The 23,341-nt window shown below is 45.4% G+C and overlaps 1 protein-coding gene across 3 annotated transcripts in view; it reads right to left on the bottom strand.

Annotated features, from left to right (window-relative positions):
- Positions 1-23,341, bottom strand: part of LOC137438094 (uncharacterized) — a 39,759-nt gene that overhangs the window by 13,674 nt on the left and 2,744 nt on the right. For 2 of the 3 annotated variants that reach the window (XR_013621058.1, XM_078766581.1), the window contains exon 2: positions 23,120-23,216. The gene's annotated coding sequence lies outside the window, so the exon portion shown is untranslated. Of the gene's footprint in view, positions 1-3,029; positions 3,245-23,119; positions 23,217-23,341 lie in introns of those variants that run through there. The other variant, XM_078766583.1, reaches the window with a different exon arrangement.

A 23,341-nucleotide genomic window follows, 5' to 3' on the forward strand; every position in this document is an offset into this window, starting at 1 on the left:
GCGTTGTCCACAAGCATGTTGGTATTTGATCGAGTGGGTCCGGATCCCCGTTGGTGTCGGAGCTGAGTAGGTATAGCCCAACATTTTTAGTGTTAATTGGTTCATCAATCATGATGAAGGTTGAAGAAAGCGCCTGCTCTACAAGCTGCCAGCAAAATCCGTCTCCATCTAAGTCATAAAGTGGGGCTTGTTGAATTTCTCCCATGTATCTCATGTTTTTGCAATCTTTCAAAGTTGCAATCATTGTTCCAACATCTTTTGCTTCATATCCTTGTGCCACCGCTAAGGTGACGTGTGGGGTTGTTGTTTCTGGTCGATTCCACAGGAGTTGTTGATCTGGCGTCAAAGACACTGACATGCCAATTCCCTGTTCTCCTACCCACAGTGATGTTATATGTACATCATACCTTGTGTCCAGGTATCTAGAAACCTTCTCTGCATAGGACACCTCCTTCCCTATAGGGTCATGACATGTCGTACAGTGAAGATCAGTCTGCCATTTCAGAGAGTCCATCAAGTAGCTGTCTACCCACTCCTGTACTTTGGGCATTGCAACCTTCAATGTCATAAAACTATCGTACAAAAGTTCTGCCATTTGTGTATCATTGATTTCCCATCGATGTGTTCTTGGTTCTATTGCGCTTTGTAGCATATCAATGACGAAGTCGTGGGAATGTTCTGGCATTTCTAGATACACTCCGTTTTTCTTACATATGACAGTACAGTTCAATTTGCACAATAAATCTCTTCCCATCAAATTTACTGGAACGCCAGATGCCACAAGAAAGGCATGTTGTGCAGTCAACGGGCCAAGTTGGACACGTAATTCCTTTGTGACAGGCGTATGTATGGGAACCCCTGATACTCCTACCACCGTCATATAGTGTTTTGACAATGGTATATTGGGAAAGTCTGCTCGTCGCAACGTGGAACGCGTGGCCCCCGTATCGACTAAGAAAGGAGCCTTGCATCCGCCTACTGTCAGATTAACATTTGGTTCCTGTGCAGCCGACCTTGAAATTAAAGGAAGTGCTGCCACTTGGTCATTCTGATCTAGTCAGAAGGGCGTTGCAGACCATTTATTCTGCTGAGGTCCTCCCTTAATTGGGGCGTTCCTCAATGGGGCCCTATGTGTTGGCTGAGGCGGTGGTAGTTGGTAGTATCCCTGTCCTTGGTTTCCCTGTCGAAATTGTCTTCTGTTGAGGTATGGGCATGCCCTTTTCCAATGTCCCATCTTCCTACAATTGAAACACCGGTTTCTGTCGTTACCTGGTATGTCCACTCGTTGACTTGTCTTGCTGGGTTGCATGTCTGGGTCTCTGGGTTGCCATTCTGACCTCTGGTTTTCTCCTGATTCATAGTTGTTGTCTGTTGCATTGTTACGTTGTTGCATAGAAAACCTATTGCGTTGGTTCGTAGTCATCAGGGCTTGTGTCTGTAGTTGCATCAATTTTTCGGCATTTATCGCACTGTTCCTGGCCTGAATTCGCTGATGATGCAAAGCATAATTCAATATTTCTTGCATCGGCTTGCCTTCCCAAGCAATAATACACTGTCTTTCCACTTCACTCTTCAATTTCGGCAACAGACCATTAATAAAAAGGGGTTTCAGGGCATTGTCGATTTGTGCCCGGTCTATTCCCGAATATAGTCGAAAAACATCTCGCAATCTGTCTAAACAATCACTAGCATCCTCTCCTGTTCTCTGTTTGCACGTAACCACTTTATTCCAATCAGTCACGGGCGGCAATTTTTGTATGGCCTCTATTAATTTATTTATCTGTGCCATTTTAGCCTCTGTGGGTATGTCTAATTCTCCATTTACTGCATGTACCCAGTTTGCCTCACTCATTAATGTCTTCAAAGTGGTGGTATTAGGAATTACCCACTTTAAGAGTATTTCCATGTCTCTTACAGTCGGCAATTGCGTCTCCACAATCAATCGTAGCTCTTCTGCGAATTGAAGTGGATCTGTTTTGATTGATGGCTCTGTAATGCCTTCAATTGGTGTATTTGCCAAGGTCTATACATCAAATCTGGGCGTTCCTCATTTGCCCCTGGAAATTGCCGTTGCGGGAAATTCATAACGCCACATTGTTCAAAACCTCCCTGTGGGAGAGTCAAGTTTTGAATGTTCATTGGCAGATCATATTGATCGTTGGATAGATTGGCATTCATCACAGAACCCTTACTCCTTGTATGGTGGTATGGGACGTATGTTGAAGTTGTTGCAGCTGGTTGTATTGCTTGCCCACTTTGAGTCGGTTCCTGTCCTCCAGTTGCACCCTCTGGGGTAGTTACCTCAACTGGGGCACTGCTTTCACCTGTCTTCTGTCGGCTAGAGCCAATCGTTTCACTCTGTACTGGCCCTTCGGCAGGTAGAGGTACAGGTACCTGTACTTCCTGTGGCTGATATACAATATTTCGCCGATAGGGTGGAGGAGTTTCCTCTTCTAGTTCATTTATCTCATATGACCTTGCGTCTGGGTACAATCTGGACTGGGATCGCTTTCCATTGCTAACTTCAAGAGGCATTTGAGTGGATACCTTTTCCAACCTATGTTGTATCTGCTTCATTTCTTTCTTCACACCCCCCATTTTCGTTTTGGTCTCCCTGTCTCTAGACTCGATGTCCCAGTAATAAAATGGTTTCCAATCCACCTTCAACTTCTGTCTGTCTCTTGCTTCTAATTCTTCTCTGAGTGTTTCCAATGTGTTCCTGTCAAACGTGCCATCCTTGGGGAATTCCTTCTTTCTCCCTTTTGTCCATTCATGCCAAGATTCCAAATCTTTAAGTGAATGTGGACCATATTGCTGATACATGTGGTTGACGCATGCACCTCTTTGGGACAAGTCCAGCTGACCTTGTTTACCCTTGCAGACTCCATTTCCCATTTTGCCTGTATGTGAATAACACTCAATATTCACTCAATGTACCAGGTAGATTACTAGGATCTGCGCTTTGGAATGCACCTGTACACACCTGTACTATATGTCCTATAAATAAAATCTACTGGAGTTTGTTCCACCTTTTATCAAAGTAGCGTTGGATGCGTTGTAGCTTGCTCCAGGTTCCTCCAAAGCTTCACTCGTACTTCCAGGAAGGATCTCTCCACCTGTTCACACGGTGATTTCCAGAGAATCTCTCTCACCTGTGGCTTTTGCACAATCCAATCTCACAGATCAGTATTTGCAGATGAGCCAAAGGGTCAGTATGAAATGGGTGACTCCTCAGGTGTCCGCTCTGTTGAAGGGGAAATCATACAATGGTAACCGCACATATATATCTATATATAAACTCACCACCTTGCTCAATTTTCTCAGGTTGTCTTCACATTGATAATATCTCACAAAGATATTAAAGCTTCTTTCTTGAGACCGCATTTTCATCAATCAAACGATCAATATATTCAATTTAATTTATTCAATTCAATTTATCCAGTTAAATTTATTCAATTAAATTCAATCACTCAACAATTCAATCAATTATTCAATTTCAATTAATTCATCAATATTCATCAATAAATCAAATTAATCATTTTGGATGACTCCTTGCATAAGCCCTTTCCCCAATGATGTCAGGACAGGTCCATCCATTGACTGAGATCGAATCTCATCGGTCGTCACCTCTGGTTCATACCTCATGTCAATTGATGAATCACCGTCCTGTCCTAGGGTCATATCTGACATATTTCCCCATTTTGCCTGGTCTCCACAAATTTTCTTTGCAACCACTAAAGGCAACTCATCCTTCATTCGTGAGACAGCCAAAATGGATGGCAGATATTAAAGTTCATTGGGAAAAATATCTCATCATTTTTCTTTTAATAGTACCCAAAATCTCTTGGCAATATAAATTTCGTAAAACTCCTGAAATAAGACTGTAAAATTCTTTCAATCATGCTAAATTTTGAAACTCCATCGCTTGTAACACCCAATTTATCCCATAGGGCTTGAAAGTTCTTTCCCAAGTTCATGCAATCATTCTGCATTTGAACCCTATGATATCATTCATAATAATCATCATGATTTTATAGTCATGGTCCTATCACCATCATCTATTTAAAACGAACATTTCCTTTATCACCACAGCTATGTGGTATAATCAACAATAGAATAAGACTGTACATAGCAACAGGCTACCTCATGGCCACTTAGTATACCTATTGACAATAAGTCATAACAATATCGAATAATCATTGAACAATTAAAAAATCGCTTCCACTGCTCCAGCCGCAGCATTCGTCATTTTGTCTGCTCGTCCGCATGACCAAAACGAAATAAAGGGAGCTCAACCATTACACAGCGCTTTTAATGGCGCATGCCATAGGAACTCAACGCAATTTCGACTCGGCCAGAAAACGAGCAAATTTTGCAGGATGTTAACTGGAATTAGTCGTGAAAATATATCCAAAATACACAAAAATACACACCCACAAAAAATAAACAACAAAACCCAAACAAACCCAAGGTCGACCATATTACACAATTAAATTACACCTTAAATTATTCATTAAATTACTCATTAAATTACACCATTTCAGCATCGTATTGATTGCTGAAATGTTCATGGGTTTAAACACACCTTAAAAGAGGTATGCTTTGTGGTGTTGCCCACCTACCACGTTTAATTAAATTACATCATTTCAGCATCGTATTGATTGCTGAAATGTTCATGGGTTTGAACACACCTTAAAAGAGGTATGCTTTGCGGTGTTGCCCACCTACCACGTTGAATTAAATTACATCATTTCAGCATCGTATTGATTGCTGAAATGTTCATGGGTTTGAACACACCTTAAAAGAGGTATGCTTTGCGGTGTTGCCCACCTACCACGTTGAATTAAATGACATCATTTCAATTAAAAAAAACATCGCTTCTACTGCTCCAGCCGCAGCATTCGTCACTTTGTCTGCTCATCCGCATGACCAAAACGAAATAAAGGGAGCTCAACCATTACACAGCGCTTTTAATGGCGCATGCCATAGGAACTCAACGCAATTTCGACTCGGCCAGAAAACGAGCAAATTTTGCAGGATGTTAACTGGAATTAGTCGTGAAAATATATCCAAAATACACAAAAATACACACCCACAAAAAATAAACAACATTTATTCCGTTCAACAGAACAAACATTTCCTATATCATGACATGCATGTCTTCAAAATTATATGACCAAGAGAAAAAGTAAAACTAATTAAAAACTGCGGGCAGTGATGATCCGGAGACCATACCGCTCCATCCTGATTGGACGAGTGCGTGCTAGAGTCGTTAACAACGACAGTCCAGATCCGATTGTTCAAAATTTCAACTCAATCGATCGAAAAATGAACGCAGGGATGCATTTTAAAGGTGCCGTGGCACTAACTGAGTTGCCACGAATATGGCCACGAAATTGCCAATATGGCCATCACAAAATATTTTCCTTAATCAATTGGCTCATAGCATAACCAATCTGCAAGTATCTCATCCGAAGATGTATCTCTGAGGAATTTTAATTAAATAAGTCATTTATAAATCAACGAGTTAATTTATTAAATGATTAATCAATAAATCAAAATTTTCCTTGACAGCCACATCACTTGGTCAGTGTCATGTCCAAATATCAGCTTCCTTACTCAAAAGGTGCCTGAGTTAATGTAATGTAATTACTGTAATAAGATTACTGCAATTACTGTAATGATTACTGTAATTACTGTAATTACCGGAACTGTAATTACTGTAATTACCTCAGGTAATTACTGTAATGTAATTACTGTAATGTAATACGAAATGTAATTAATTAAATAAGTACTTCCTTAATCGCTAATAATTAAATAACTCGTGAATTCTTATCCGATTTACTTAACATTTGAGTGTCCCCAAAACGTTGGAGCAAAACGTTGCAACAACGAAAGTGAAACGTTGTAGCGACGTTGTGGAAACGTCAGCAAAACCCAACATTTGAATGTTCCCAAAACGTTGGAGCAAAACGTTGCAACAACGAAAGTGAAACGTTGTGGCGACGTTGTGGAAACGTTAGCAAAACCCAACATTTGAATGTTCCCAAAACGTTGGAGCAAAACGTTGCAACAACGAAAGTGAAACGTTGTGGCGACGTTGTGGAAACGTTAGCAAAACCCAACATTTGAATGTTCCCAAAACGTTGGAGCAAAACGTTCACCAATGGGAACTAGAGGGAGGGGAAGGAGCGGGAGCAAGAGACAGGTAGCCGGAATGAACATGAGGGACAATGAGGGACAGTGAGGGCGTGTCGGTATGCAATTTTCATCCAATCGCCATCTTTCACAATAATTCTGGACCGGCATGAGATGGCGTTGTCTGTCATTAATTTATATTGTAATCAAACGAGTTTTAGACATGGCGGGAAAACTGAAAAAAAAATTTTTCCTCTCCTCCACCCTTTTTTTTTTTTTTTTTTTTCCTTCTTACTTTGGACCCACGGCTTTCGTCCTACACAATTCCGTTTAATTTGTCTAAATCCGACAAGTCGTTCCAAAGATATAAGCCGTTTTGTCGCAATACCATAAATTGGAATGAGGTAAAATATATATATATATAAATATAACTCCATTTCCCGGCTCCCTGTCGCACGCCGAGCAAGTCGCGTGCTTTGAGCAATTGCAAAAAAAAACAAGTGTAAACTACTTTACACGTGTACGGGTGTGTAAACGAGTGTACCGGCCTTACACGACTTGGAAGCAGATGGTCTCATGGTGCACTCACGGGCCATCCGCTCCCAGTTCACAGCAAGGCCCTTAATAACCAGCGTATTTGTGTGACTATGCACTAATCTTCGCAAAGACGCAGTCTCAATCACACAGGCGAATGCAGGCAGACATTCGTTCGCTTCGCGCACATCAGTGGCGCGTGTCAGAAGAATTACACAGCGCAGAAAAAATACGTATTTTACAGAAATCATGAGAAAAAACACGAATAATAGCTACAATCGTTTAAAACGTTCCATCCGTGACTTTGTCCGCTTATTCACTATTCCTGATTTGCCATCAAGGACCTCGATCATTCCCCGGCGTACTAACTTCCGCTTTTGTAAATGAGATTTCAACAGGATTACGACTCAAAGGAAAAAGAACGAGCAGACATTTTGTAGGACGTTACCTCGGACGATCGTTAAGATCGTTACATCTTAATCATACAAAAAATGGTTCTTTGGGTAGTAGCCACAGCACCCGGGAGTACCAGCTCAGCAATGGTTCTTTGTGATCCACTACCCAGCACCCTAGACCAACTCAAATGGATCTCTGTGTCGCGAGCACATCACCGGAGCCAAAAGGTCTCATCTATATCTTCCTTCTGAGGGCTCTCCTGCACCAATAGCGCGTGGAGAAGCCCCAAACACCACTTTCTCCATATACATACAAAATAACTATACACAGGTTCGTATATCATAATGGTCAATCCACAAGAAGCCATGCTTACCTTGGCGATGTCCACTTGATCCACGTACGGTAGCCACCAAGTTGTCCGGGAATAATGGACAATCTACAAGACGCCGATGACTGAGACAGTTTTTACAAAGTAAGGATTTATTAACTAATAATTCACTTGTTTCAATATATTAAAGAACCACAATACTATAACGAATCTAGTAATTCAAGTCGTTGGTTCCTCTTCGTTCGCCGGTGATCTCCTGGTGCTGTTTCTCGTTGGTACTCGTTCGTTCCGTCAGGCAGAGGTTCTGATGACAAGTCTCCTGACTCATAGTTTGCTCTGGTTTATATGGGCCTTGTTGCGCTAATCCCTTCTCCGCAAATGCCCCGAGGCCATACATGCTCGCCCCACTGGCACCAGCTCGCTCCCCTCCTGCTGCGAGTTCCATTTACCAAACAATAGGGGGGTGCTCCAGCCTGGGGCTGTGACCAGGTGGACAAGAGATTACCATGTTCGTGCACATTCTTGGCATTCATTTACGAAATCGTCTATCTGCTTCGTTACCAGTCCTAATCAATGAGTTACCAGTCCCAATCAATAAGTTACACTGAGTTACACTTCCACACAGGTCATGGTCGCCTGGTAGTAAAGGATCCCAAACTCTTTGGTAATACTCTGAGAGGCCGATCTATCAACAGGTGTAAAATGTCGAAATGGCTGTGCTGCCATGGACATGCATGGGGGTGGTCCGTGCAGCCATTTTCGGTTGCATTACTGAGGCCATCAGAGTGGCATTGTTATAACAATGTGTTCGCATGAGTTTGTGGGACCCTATTGAGTGTCTTGGACTGGTCTGTAAATTTGTTGAGGGAACTTTGACTGTCCTCTCCTTCTTCGTTTTCTTCTTCTTCCTTGGTTGGCCTGTCCACTCCCTTTCAATGTTTTATGTATTTCTATCACTAGGAATATGAATATGGCTCTACAATTTAAGAATAACAGATCTCTACCTGCATATGCTAATCCACCAGCCCATGCGCAGCGACGCTCAAATCCTTTTAATATTTACTTTCCAATGTCAGTGGCTCAAACTTTTCTTCTGTGCAATATTTTGTTCAGCTTAACTCACCTGACCTGCTGACTCTATCTGAGTGTCGGTTGAACAGTAGTATCTCTTCCATTTCTTTCAAGCTACCTGGTTACATTTTTCACCGACTTGATCACCCTCCTTCTCATGGTCTTGGCATCTATGTTGAGGATTTATCTCTTAAAAAACCTTTAGCTCGTGAAAACTCTCTTGAAAGTGGCTCCCACGAGTTTGTGTTTCTGCCGTGCTCTGTGTTTCCGCCTTGCTCTCCTGCATTCAACAACATATCTCTGTATCGCTCACCTTCCTTTCCCTCTTGTGCCGTGCTTGATGTAATCTCAGACAGCATTGACAGGTCTATTTTACTCCACCCTTCTGCACACATCATGGTATTTGGTGACTTCAACATTCACCACAAGGATTGGTTGGTACACTCTCGCAATACCGACCCTCCTGGTATCAATGCCTATAATTTCTCAATCTCTCAAAACCTCACCCAAATTGTTTCCTCTCCCACTCATATTCCTGACCGTGCTTCTGATGGAAGATACCTGCTTGATCTCTTTCTGTGTTCTAACCCCGGTGATTGTGTTGCCGATGTTCTGCCTCCAATCGGGAACTCGGATCATTCCACTGTTTCTGTTTGTGTCTCCTACTCCTCATTATCAACTGCAGTGCAACCTTTTCACTGCACTGTGTTTCAGTTTGGAAAAGCTGATTGAGATGGATTCCATTCATTTTTTGCTGATGTGCCTTGGACCTCAGCTTTTAGTCTTGGTCCTGATATGGCTGTGGAGGAAATATCCCAATGGATTTGCACTGGTATGGGCATTTATATTCCCTCACATACCTATCAAGTGAAGGTCCATTCCCAACCATGGTTCACTCCGGCTTGTGCATCAGCAATTGCTCATCACAACCACTATTACAAGCAGTACCATGTGCAAGGGTCTCTGGAGTCCAAATGTCTCTTCCACAAAGCAAGTAACCACGATAAAAGAGTTATTGAGGATGCCATGTGCTGCTTCTGTAGCCGATAACATTGCGACTCAGCGGCTTGGCTCTCGGGACTTGGCGGATTGCCAACAGTGTACTCAACTGCAATAAATCTTCTATACCTCCTCTTTTTCATGGACCAGAGGTTGTTACTTCACCTCTGGATAACGCTAACCCTTTTTCTAACCACTTTATTTCTAATTCAACACTCAATGATCAGGGATACCCTCTTCTTGATTTTCCATCTCGTACAGACTCTGATATTTCTGTTCCATTTATCACTCCTAAGGTTGCCAGAATTATTCGTACCCTAGATGCCTCAAAAGCAACTGGTCCTGATGGAATCCCTGTGATTGTATTGAAGATGTGTTGTCCCGAACTGTCACCGATTCTTGACAAGCTATTCAACCTGTACCTGTCTGCGTCTGTGTTTCCTTCATCATGGAAAGTGGCTTCTGTTGTCCCTGTTTTTAAGGGTGCCGGTGAGCATTCTGAACCAAGTAACTATCGCCCCATCAGCCTGCTCCCTGTTATAAGTAAGGTATTTGAATGCTTCATCAATGAACAACTCCTCAGCCATCTGGAGGACAATGAACTTCTCACTGACCGCCAGTATGGCTTTCGCTATTCTTGCTCTACTGGTGAGCTGCTATTCTTAATTACGGATCATATCAACAGGGCATTGGAACTCAAGGGTAAAGCTCGATTAGTTGCTTTGGATATCTCAAAAGCCTTTGATAAAGTTTGGCACAGGGGTCTGCTCCACAAGCTTCAGTCATATGGTGTATCTGGAGTGATGCATTCAATCATCTCAGCTTTCCTTACAAATCGTAAGATGAAGATGGCACTTGAGGGTCAATCTTCTCCTATTTGCTCCATCAATTCTGGTGTTCCACAGGGTTCTGTCCTTGGTCCCACATTGTTCCTTGTTTATATCAATGATCTTCCTGATAATGTTCTGTCTCAGCTAGCCATGTATGCTGATGATTCCTCACTCTACTGTACATCTGCTGATTCCCTCAATGCCACTCGTAATGAGGTCGGAGTTTCTCTGGACAATGATTTGGAGAATGTGTTGAAGTGGGGGCACGACTGGCTGATAACCTTCAATGCAAAGAAAACTAAACTGTTGTCCATATCTCGTTCTAGAAACAGGTCTTTCCCTTCTGTGTACGTGGGATCTTCAACCTTAACAGAATCATCAGAGCTTCGGCTTCTTGATCTGCACATGTCTTCTAACCTCTGTTGGGATAATTACATTTCTGGTATTGCTAAAACTGCTTCCAAGCGAGTTGGTTGTCTTTATCGAGCGCAGAGGTATTTACCTCCTGAGGCCATTTTGTACCTGTATAGGGCAACTATACGTCCTCTCATGGAGTACTGTTGTCACATTTGGGCTGGAGCACCAGCTTGCCACTTATCTTTACTTTATAGGCTCCAGAAACACATAGTCAACCTGTTTGGTGTGGAAATGGGTTCAACTTTTCAACCACTCTCTCACCGTAGGTCGATTGCCACTCTTGGTTTGTTCTACAGATATTTTCATGGCAAATGTTCTGTTGGACTTTCTAACTTGGTTCCTCCCGTACGAGTGTTTCAACACAAGACTCAGTTTGCCATCTGTGCACCCCCTACACGATAGCTGATCCAAGATGCAGAATGAAAGGCTATGTAGATAGTTTTATCCCTCGTGCTGTCTCGCTCACTACCTGTAAATGTAATGGTAATGGTAATGGAATGCCATCATCCTACGATTTATTCTGCTTTGAGAGGAATGTCAATTCATACTTCCTACATCTTTGAGGTTTAATCGCATTTTACTCGACCTCTGCTACTTCCAGTGTCTTGGATGTTTTCTCGTTCTTTTTTATTTACTTTTATTATTTTGTCTTGCTTTATCCTCATATTTTTCTAACTTTCTCTTAGCCCCTTACCTGGAGTGGCTGTATGCCTTGTCTGGGGCGATATCCATAAAAAAATTTTTTTTTTCAAAAAAAAAAAGGTGCCGAGGGATAACCTCACAGTCCAGTTCCTGGGTGAGTTGCTGCATAACACGCGGGCGCTTGTCGACAAGTTGGAAGATGCTGACCCAGTCATGGAGAGGTACCTCAAGTTCAAGAGGAGCTTGGATGATTTGCTTCTCCCCTACAAAGGGCTGCATCGAAACCTGTGGCAATCTGCCAGGCAGCTCTCCATTACCCATTTCTTTCACCCTGCTCCCTCCACCTCAACACCACCAGCACCCTCTCCTGCCATCCTCTCAGTGTCCTCACCAACACCCTCGACTGCTCCCTCTCCTGCCTCTCCCTCAGTGCACGATTTTGCTGCACCATCATTTGGGTCATCTTCAGAGTTCGAGGAATTCATGGGATTTTTATTCATCACCATCACCATCATTTGAAAGTTGAGTGTGTTTGTAAAATAAAAATTTGGTACATGATGGCGTTGTTGGTTTTTTTAAGTTTCATGGTACGGTAGGGTTAAACACTTAACTGTAAGCGCATTCCTTCAATAAACTGGAAATGGTACCTGGTGTTGTTGTGTGTTTTTTTATTTGTAAGCATTTTTTGTGAAACTGTAATCATGTGCATTTGCGGTCAAAAACATTTTAGACTTTAAAAAGTTTGCTCTATGAATCTGGAACCGCCGGGAACCTATAACGTATCCCTCTTTTACCCATTGAAACAATGCCGTGGCATACATTCACGGGATTTTCATCGACCTTCGCGGATTATCGTTGACATTCTCTAGATTTGCCTCACCATTCGCGGATTTTGCCTCACCATTCGCGGATTTTGCCTCACCATTCATGGATTTTGCCTCACCATTCGCGGTTTGGTTCTCTCTATTCACTGATTTTCGTGACTCGGGAACGTATCCCCCCTTTTTCCATTGAAACAATACCCCACTATTTGTGGGTTTCGCTATTCGTGGATTTTCCAGGAACGTATCCCCTGCGAATAGCGGGGTCCCACGGTACTACGTCCATTAATTAAGTTTTGTTGGAACGAGAGTATATCTATTAATTACGTAATATAGCAATGCATGTCCATCAATTACATACTATTGAAATGTGAGTATGTCTATTAATTACATACTGTTGAACGTGAGTAATCAATTAATTACATATTATTCGACCGTGTCTATGTCTATTAAATACATATGTACTATTGGAACTTGCCTTTTGGACCTTTAGACGTTTTATACCAGGGGTTCCCAAACCCAGGGTCGTGACCTGAACTTAGGTCACGAGGGCCTTCTGATGGGTTTTGGATGACTATGAGCCGCTTGATATTACAGCGATATACCGTATTCAAATGTTGGCAGCTTTATCAACTTCCCTACAAAAACCTGGATTTGTGAGGGATTTTTATCACGTCGAAAGAGTTTTCTCTGACAATTTGTATCGGAGGTACCGGTACCATTTGGGTCACGAGGCGAATGCGATTTCAAATTTTGGGTCGTCGATAAAAACGTTTGGGAGCCTGTGCTTTATACCCTTCAGACCCGTTAGATCCCTTTAGACCTTCACACTTGATCCTTTAATACATTTGAGGCAATTCAGAAACTTTAGACTGGACATTACACCCTTTAGACCTTTTAAGACCCTTTAGACACTTTCACACCTTTTCCGACCTTTGCCCTTTAGACTATTTAGATTTTAGACCGTTCATTTAGTAAATCCTTCCATTTATTTTCCACACAAAATAAACCACACAAAACAAGTCTTGACGATGGTGCACAATCCCTGATTGCTCCATATAGTTTATTTCTGTAGTGCCATGAAACTTCCATTTAGGCTGTAAAAAGAACATTGCAATGAGCCCCCTCGGGGTAACAATGAGATGACTGTGATGGAGAAGTTTGGTTATTTGGCTTCTTTATCTCCACCATCGAAGCTGGACGGAGGTTATGTATTCAACCCTGTCTGTCTGTGTGTCTGTCTGACTGTCTGTGAGCAGGATGTCTCAAAAAGTTATGGATGGATTCCGACCAAAAAATAGTGTGTGACAAGGACGAATTAATTCGATTTTGGTGAAGATCCAAATACTATAATTTTTCTCAATGATTCTTCACCATTGAGTGATAGGGCCAAAAATGATATACAGTATAGCACAATATGTCCTCCACCACCAAAGGTGGATGGAGTTTATGTTTTCACCCGCTGTCTGTTTGTTTGTGATCAAAATATCTCAAAATGTTGTGGACGAATTCAGACTAAATTTGGCAGAGATGTAGCGTATGTGACGAGGACGAAATGATTAGATTTTGGTGAATATCCGGATTCGGATCCGGCTACTAGAATTATTAAGTGATTCTTCACCATTGGGAGATAGGGCCAAAAACGATACATAGCAGGATATCTCAAAAAGTTGTGTACGGATTTGGGTGAAACTTGGTGGACCGGTTGGGTGTCAGACAAGGACAAATCGATTCGAATTTGGTGAAGATCTGAATATGGATTCGGATATGAGAATTATTTAATTATTTTGTGATTCTTCACCATTGAGTGATATGGCCAAAGTGGCGGGGGTCTGCTCTCTACTGAGTGCCGTTCTAGTATAATTTGAAATGACCAGGTTGTTCTGTACCACTACATTAATTGACAATAATATTTTGAAAGGAAACCTGGGATTGTCACTGTTGACAAGTTCGAATAAAGGTGTATGGGGGTAATAAGGATGTCTTTATCCAACGATACACTGCATGTACAAGTTAGCTGTTTGGTTGAGTGGTTAAAGACTTGTTTAGTTTTCCACTGACTCTTGTGGGTTCCATTACCATGGTTCCTCACTCTCACCTGCCCTCATTTGGCAAGTGTTGTGAGCATGAATACCCGGCACCCTGATTGAAGAAGGTCTTCGTCCTCCAAGCAGGCTGAAATACGCTTGTTCTGAGGTTCTTAACAAGCTGATACATTGTTAAATGAACAGAAGAACCAAAAGAAGAACCACCTTCAGAGGCCATTTCCCCCCGCAGAGCAGGGGTTGGCCTTTTTCGGGCACCGTGGTCCCCTTTATGAAGCAATGTTTTATGGCCGGATGCCCTTCCTGTCGCCAACCCTGTTAGTCGCCTCTTGCGACACATAGGGAATTACCAGTGAGCTGGTACTCAATTTGTCGACCTCAGAAGAAAGACAGGCTGAGTCAACCTCCCTGGCGTTAATTTAGCGATGACCTGGATTCGAGCCCAGGATCCTAGGATCCCAAGCCGGCACCCTAACACATTGTTAAATGAACAGCAGTTCGTTCTCATTTTTAAAGCATTGGAGCATCATTTTCTTGGGGTGACAGTTCGTAAATCCGGATAATCTTTTAATAACGTCAAATTCTCAGCTTCGTCTGGGAAAGAGACCTCCGGAGCAGTGGGAATAAGTCGCACTTAAGCAAAGCTGCTAGGACACCTAACGACAATAGCTGGAAGTGCAACGAAGCCATGACATAAATCAATAAATGTTCAGGAGTTTGGTGAAGTCAGAATGAATGGTAAGGTATACACTATACAAGGCACTCGGACACTGGAGGTAGCCATTACCTGTGCTTTAGAAACACGATGAATTAGGATAGCGGTTCAGAAGCGAGGTCCAACCGTTCGGAGAAAACTTTTTCCAAAGACTGGGATTTTTAAGAGGGTTTTTCAAGTTTGGGTCGCAAACCTGGGTTTGGAAACCTCTGCTTTACCTCGGAAAGGATGACAGGCTGAAGGCTGTGTCAACCCACCTGGTGTTGATTCAAAGGACGACAGGGGCTCAAACTATAAGATCTCAAGCCAGCCACCTTAACCGTTAAAGGTCCACAGACACGGAATCTCACTCAAAATGCATTTAATGTCATCCAAATGTCTTTTTATGGTGAATTCAAATATGGCATTGATTTTTCGTTATATTCACTCTGAAACATTAAAAACGAAAGAAAACTGAATCACTTGGGAACGCCCCTAAAAATTCTACCCCATACCTCAAAGCCGATGACGCAATCCATGTGACGTCACCTCCAGAACGCAGCTCGCTCGCAAGCATGCTCCACGTGCATTTGCTTGATACAAATCAAACACTTATTTTAACTCCAATTTACATTCTGTTTCCACTTTTGGTGAGAAGTAGGGGTCTGTGAAACCATTCATAAACTTTATTTGGTGCAAATCGGATGATGTTTAGCCGAGTTACCTCAGACCGTGAGTTGTTATTTATATAATTCACACATAGTTGAATATGTGCAGGCTACTCCACGGAGCGAACTTGCGGGCTTATCAACGAGGCGAGGCGTGACACACATGTGTCTCAGCGTACCTCAGATGACTTTGAAATGACTTACCCTTATTTTCTTCCGCTTCTCAGCAGCTGTCCTCACACCCCTTTTTTTTCTCGGCATGAGGAACGACATTGCTTTTGATGATGGGTACTGCATCAGGTTTCAGCCTCCTCAACTTCTTCAAACTGAACAGCGAAGAGAGCCCGTGATCAAAGTCACTGTCTTCGAAGTGGGCGCTGCAAATGACGCTCGTGTCGCTGGGGCCTTTCCAGTTTCCCCTCGTCAGCTTCACTTTAGATGTCCATATTCTCTGAAGAATCTCATCTTTCGGGAATACATGAAGGCTCACACCGTCTTTGGTTGTATTGCTGCATCCTGCTACGATACATCTTGCAGGCATTTTCGAAAGTAAGGCTAAAACTCTTAAAAACTTTCGCGAAACAATCACAGGAATTAAGACGATCAGTGAGATACTTAGCGGTTAGGGTGCCGGCTTGGGATCCTCGGATCCTGGGTTCGAATCCCGGTCGATCGCTGAATTAACGCCGGGGGGGTCGACTCAGCCTGTCATCCTTCCGAGGTCGGCAAATTTGAGTACCAGCTTGCTGGGATGAATGATCACGGTAATGATCATGGTGAGTACCACGATTTAGAATAGGTACACCGTATCCCTGCGCATCGTAAGAGCGTGACCAAGGGTTGGCGTCAGGAAGGGCATCCGGCCATAAAAACATTGCCTCAAAACAGGGAACCATGATTGTCATGGGGCCCTGCTCTCGCGGGGAAAATGGCCTTACAACGATCATTCATATTGTTGCGAATATGGCATTTGGCCTCCATATCCGCTTGTAAATATTCCCCTATTTCCCCAATACTCCCCAACTATCCCCAATCCCCCATTCCCTAGTCCCATTGCCTGTAAATAACACTCTGTAGAACCGACCTTCCCCTTTTTCCCCCATTAAATGTCGTGCCCAGGTCCACCGCATCTCACGTAGACAACTTTCGGACATCTTGCTAGTTATTCTTAGTCTATGTCAGTTAAGGACTCGTTTCCATTAATTCTGACTCTTCGTTGCACCAGAATGTGATTGTATGGCACCAGTAGTGAGTTTAGGACCTCCCCTTACCTCCTCCCATCTTCCCCACAACAACTACAACAACAACTACAACAACAACTACAACAACAGAGGGGTGCGGCGCGGCGTGCGGGGAGTGTGCGTCCTCACTCCGGCTCGGTTAGCCGCCATTACCCATGCGCTCCGACGGGGTTACCACAAAGGGGCTCCCTGTCAGCCCCTCGTCAAGGGCGGAGCCGGTAACCCCCCCGCACGCACCCAATGAGAAGCAACGGGCCGATTCCATCTGGGGCGGAGCTAACGAGCCGAGGGCGTGTCACTCCCCGCCGGATATACGCAGCGACTTACCGGACGTGACGAGAGAGGCGCCCCCGACTGAAGAAGACAAGTCACGACCTCCAAGCGCTGAGCGAGCTCCACGCATCGACCCGGTATTGCAGTACCTCCGAGAACGGTGCACCCCCTCCGAGAACGGTGCACCTTGAGCCATCGACTACCCGCTTTCCTTGCCATCAATCCCCGTGTGAGTCAGTTTTTGTCCTGTTTATCTGTCGTCTGTCGGGGCTATTATAAGACCGTGTCTAAGTGCCTGCCTTTCTATGCTGTCCCTCTTGTCGTTGTAATCTGACCTTCCGCCCTAATATAACCTCCTCCGGAGGTCTTGAGAACTGAACCCTTGGTGTCGTGTCATTTTAATCCAGCCGTTGTGTCTTTTCCATCATTGATTTAGCATAGCGCGACTTAGTCAACGTTCGAGCATAATCGGGTAACTTGTGCGGACACGGCGGCCATTCCGCTCGGCCCACCATAACATCAAAGTCGTGTCTGTAACAATTGGTGTCAGGAGTGTCGGATTCGAACCTGGGACTAAATTTATTAGGCCCAAATTTTGGAACACCAATTGTACCACTAGGGTAACAATTGGTGTTGGGGAGGTAGAATTCGATCCGGAGCGCGTTTCCCGCGCTCGAAATTATAACGGCGAAATTTGAATTTGTTTTACGGAAATAAAAACCCGAATTTTGAAAGTCGCGCTATGGCGGATCAAGTCGGCTGGGGTCCGGTAGGGGAGAGTGAGGCAGGGTCGGTCCAGGACCAAATTGAGGGACGCGAGGAGAGCGAAGCAGCGAGGGTAGCAGACGCACAAAATAGCGTCGTTGCGCCCGACGTAGCGGGCGCGCGAAATGGCGCCTCGCACATGGCCACGGCGACCGCGCCCGCGACCGTGGTAGCGCCGCCGATGGATTGGGGCCTATTTATGGAACAAATAAAGGCCTTTATGGTTAAGTCGGGTGAAGAAATGAAGGACGAGATGAGGGCTAATAGTCAGCAATTGGGAAACCAAATTGTGGGATTGAGGGCTGATAGTGAGCGATTAGAGGGCCAAATGTGGGTAATGGGAAACCAAATGGGGGTAATGAGGGACGAAGCGAGGGGTACCGGTGAGGGGTTGGACAAGAAATTTGGGAAGTTAGACAATAATTTTGAGGAGTTAGACAAGAAATTTGGGAAGTTAGACAATAATTTTGAGGGGTTAGACAACGGGATAAAAGAGGTGAGAAATGGGTTAATGGGGGTAGAAAACAGAATGGCCGCTCAAGAGAATCAAATGGAAGGGATGCAAAAGGGGTTAGAGGGGTTAGAAAACAGGATGGAAGGCAAATTGAGGGACATGAGGGACCAAGCGGAAAGGGAAGTTAAACAAATGGGGAAGCAGATAGAGGGGGTCAGAATGGGGGTAGAAACCAAACTGGATGCTCACAGGGAGGAAATGGAGCAGATGAGGGTGGCATCTGGGCAGGAGATGCAAGTGATGGGAGAGGAGATCAGAAGAGGAGTGAGTGAGGAGGTCGGAGGAGTGCGCGAGGAGGTGAGGCACTGTAAGGAGCGCATGGAGAAGGAGGTGAGAAAGGGGACTGTAAAATTGCAAGGGGGTATAGAGGAGTTGACGCTGGGAGTAGAACAACTGACAGTGGGACAAAAGGAGTTGGGGGACCAGGTAAAGAAGAACACAGCGGTAATAGAGGGTTTAAAATCGACACAGAAGGAGATGAAAAAGGACGTAGGGGTAATTAAAAAAGAGTGTCAGACGGTACATGAGGACCTGACGAGGAAAATGGACAAGGTGGTAGAGGTGATGGAGGTTAAAGGGCGGGAGTTACGGGCTCCCGCCGACTTGCTATGCGGTCCCGTGCCAGACACAGTGGTTAACCCGCCGAGGGAGGGGTACGCACGTCACCTAGAGGAAGGCATGGAGCTAGTCCATGCCTTCGCCCGCCGCCAACTCCATCTGGCGGGGGAAAAGATGAAGCGCAGGTACGACGACCGGAGCCAGGGGAGTCAATACGCTCCGGGGATGAAGATTTGGTTCTTTAATCCCCGGAGGCGGAAGGGAAGGTGCCCAAAACTCACCTCCCCCTGGCAAGGCCCAGGAGTCGTCCTGTCGCAAATCTGTGACGTGGTCATTAAGATCAAAATGGGGCCACGAGCCCTCCCTCGGATCGTCCACGCCGACCGGATAAGACCTTACACCGGCGAGCAGGCGCCCCCGTTGATTGCCTCGGCTTTAGATGCCGAGGCGGGACCCAGTACCTCTGAATAAGGGGGGCTTATTAGTGCCAGAGGACTGGGGGATTGAGGAGCGATAGGCCCGGTGGGTAAGGGTGGCATCCCTGCCACCCTTCCCATGGAAGGGGCAAAGGAGCAATAGCTTATGGGGTGTATGGCAGTGAAAACTAGCCCGGGTGGGTTAGGTTATATTGATAGGGCCCTAGAAGATGACATTAGGTGACGTTAAGATTAGTTAGTGACTGATACCTGTAGTGGGGACGCAGGTAGATTAGTATGGATGATAATGACGAGGGAGCGCAATAGTTTAAAGGGACGACTGGGAAGCGCAAGTTTCAGAAGGGAGTAGTTAGCTGAGATGATGCTGTGTGTGTGAGAATTGAACAGGTGTGATTGCACAGGTGTGCAACTGGACAGGTGTGTGGAGTAGTGTGTGAGTAGTGAGTGTGTGGATCAGCGCGAATGCGCTTGGGGAGAGAAGGGTGCAGGCGGCACCAAGAATGAGAGCACAGGTGTGCAAGTACAGGTGTGTGGAGAGAGTTGGAGTAAGTGGTACGGAGTGGTGTGCATGGTGCGAAGGTGTGGATGGGGGAAGAGTGGACCCCTTTCACGAGTACCCGGGGCGGGTAGTGTAAGTGTTAGGTAGAGGGTATAGGTAAATTGTGGTTGGATATTGGCATTTGTGGTGTGGGTGAAAGAATGGTACATGGATGGGTGCATCAGTGTTGTGGAAATGGCTGGGCGTGTAGCCTGTTAGTGTGTGTAGTTGGTTTGGACACTCCACCACTGTGAGGATGTCGGCCAGGTGAGGCCGCAGGTGGGCTCTGGGAGCCGGTAGTTGTGAGTGGGTGCCTGAGGATCCCGGGTGTGGATCGGGCAGCCCAGTGCCAGAGAGGGCACCGAGTGGGGAGAGCGCCAGAGGGCCTTCCCCAGGTAGTTAGGTTAGGGTAAGGAGCAGGTAAGCTCGGAGGCAACTGCAGTGGTGGAGGTGTGCAGGTGGGTAGACCCGCTGGGAGAGGTACACGCCACCGCCCAGAAATTGTGCGAGGGCACCGGGAGATGAATCGGGGGAGTGAGACCCCAAATTGAAAAGCACCACAGTTTGGCCAATGGGAATTGGTTTTTAGAACCCATAGTGTAAGAGGGCCAATGGTTTGGCCGGAGAAAGACCCCGGGTAGTGTAAAGTTGTTAAAGTCATTTAGGAAATAGTTAGGATTGATGAACCTGTCGCACCATACGCAGCCACTTACCTGTGGTGATGATGATGACTCCACACCTGTGTTTTCTTTGTTTTGTTGCAGGAAATGAGATTGCTGTGGATTTGTGAGACGCATCACGACGTGGATGAGACATTGGGGTGATTCCATCTCTCCCTCCCTAGGAGGGACTGATGATGAATTGGTAATGGCAAATTTTGATGTTCAGTTGGAGATGGCAAATTTTGATGAGAGTTGAAAATGGCAAATTTGATTGGTTAGGAGGGAGAGAAGACGAATTTGGTATATGGGAGGAACGGGGAAGACAGTAGGGACGTTGTTGATTTGTAAAGTAGATGTTTATGGGTAGTGTTGTGTTTTGTGGATACAGTAAGGGGTAAGGGAGGGGCCATGTAGGTTACCTGGTGGGGGGGGGGGGGGGGGGGGCGTACGGTAGGAACGTACCTGTCTCACCTGGTTCCCATGTGCCCCCAGTGTGCATTACCTTGCATTGCGTGCACTTTTGCGCACTTACCACCTTACTCACTTGTCTTTTCTTTTGTCTCCCACCTCCGAGGATCTGGCTTTGGGGCAGAGAGAGAGGAGAGAGAGGTGCTGGCTCCGCAGTTGTGGGCCTGCACTTTCGCTGCTTGCTGCCTGGATCGATACACCATATGGACCGCAATGTTTGTGGCCACCCACAATGGACCGCAGTTCTTTTGCGGCCAAGCACCACCCGTGGATGGACCTATGGGTCAACGTGGCACCTATGCCATACAAGGTGAACCACTTATAGTTGGCCCCCTGACGGCCACAATAAAGAAATGGACGCGGTTGGCGCCTTTCTTTATTTTTGAAAGAAGCCAGAAGGCCAAGTGCACCACACGAAGAGCAAGAGACACCTGCAGGGTTAGGGGTTGTTGAAGTTATTTTTATTTTAATGAACAATGGTGACTGCACCGGATGGTGCTGACTGTGTGATGGGGTGGTGCTTTTGGTGCTTGGATGGGGTGCTCTGCACATTATTAAAGGCCGTAAGGCCACAGAGCACTCGTGGGTTGGTGTATCGATGCTGGCATGCGTGCTCTCTCTATGCATAACATCTGCATGTGTTCCTCCAAAAACAGGTCCTGGATCGTAGTGTAAATATCAGCGTAGTCTTGTAAATAATGCTCCCTACCGGCTGTATGTTTAGTTTGCGAATTCTTTCCGGATTCGGTTATCCTGTGGGTGTGTTTCTGTGAGGAGAAGGGTGCAACGTCGCAGGGGGACATATTTACTCATTTGTGAATATCTGTAAAACTGTCGCACTCAGGGTAGAGTTAATAGTAGAGGGAACTACATCTGCGTGCCACACTAAAGTAGGTAAAAATTTATCGGGTCGGGACGCCCCGAGGGTAGAGAAGGGTGCAATGTTGCGAATATGGCATTTGGCCTCCATATCCGCTTGTAAATATTCCCCTATTTCCCCAATACTCCCCAACTATCCCCAATCCCCCATTCCCTAGTCCCATTGCCTGTAAATAACACTCTGTAGAACCGACCTTCCCCTTTTTCCCCCATTAAATGTCGTGCCCAGGTCCACCGCATCTCACGTAGACAACTTTCGGACATCTTGCTAGTTATTCTTAGTCTATGTCAGTTAAGGACTCGTTTCCATTAATTCTGACTCTTCGTTGCACCAGAATGTGATTGTATGGCACCAGTAGTGAGTTTAGGACCTCCCCTTACCTCCTCCCATCTTCCCCACAACAACTACAACAACAACTACAACAACAGAGGGGTACGGCGCGGCGTGCGGGGAGTGTGCGTCCTCACTCTGGCTCGGTTAGCCGCCATTACCCATGCGCTCCGACGGGGTTACCACGAAGGGGCTCCCTGTCAGCCCCTCGTCAAGGGCGGAGCCGGTAACCCCCCCCGCACGCACCCAATGAGAAGCAACGGGCCGATTCCATCTGGGGCGGAGCTAACGAGCCGAGGGCGTGTCACTCCCCGCCGGATATACGCAGCGACTTACCGGACGTGACGAGAGAGGCGCCCCCGACTGAAGAAGACAAGTCACGACCTCCAAGCGCTGAGCGAGCTCCACGCATCGACCCGGTATTGCAGTACCTCCGAGAACGGTGCACCCCCTCCGAGAACGGTGCACCTTGAGCCATCGACTACCCGCTTTCCTTGCCATCAATCCCCGTGTGAGTCAGTTTTTGTCCTGTTTATCTGTCGTCTGTCGGGGCTATTATAAGACCGTGTCTAAGTGCCTGCCTTTCTATGCTGTCCCTCTTGTCGTTGTAATCTGACCTTCCGCCCTAATATAACCTCCTCCGGAGGTCTTGAGAACTGAACCCTTGGTGTCGTGTCATTTTAATCCAGCCGTTGTATCTTTTCCATCATTGATTTAGCATAGCGTGACTTAGTCAACATTCGAGCATAATCGGGTAACTTGTGCGGACACGGCAGCCATTCCGCTCGGCCCACCATAACATCAAAGTCGTGTCTGTAACAATATATTACAGTGAGATAGCAAACATGTGCACAATGCATTTGTACGTACTTTATACGGCGCGCGACGTCTCATCAATCGACTCTGAGCGAGTCGCGTTCTGGAGATGACGTCACCGGTCACGTGACCTGCGGTTCGCTGAACTCCACTTTTTTGAGGGGCGGGGCATAGCAAGTTGTGAAAAACACTACAAATGTTCAAAATATTGGTCTAATTATCCTATTGTTTATTTTAAAAAAGAAACATGGGCGATTTCTTCACTAGGAAGGTCAA

This window comes from Myxine glutinosa, chromosome 12 (assembly GCF_964187855.1).
Source record: "Myxine glutinosa chromosome 12, kmMyxGlut1.1, whole genome shotgun sequence".
NCBI classification, from domain to species: Eukaryota; Metazoa; Chordata; class Myxini; order Myxiniformes; family Myxinidae; genus Myxine; species Myxine glutinosa.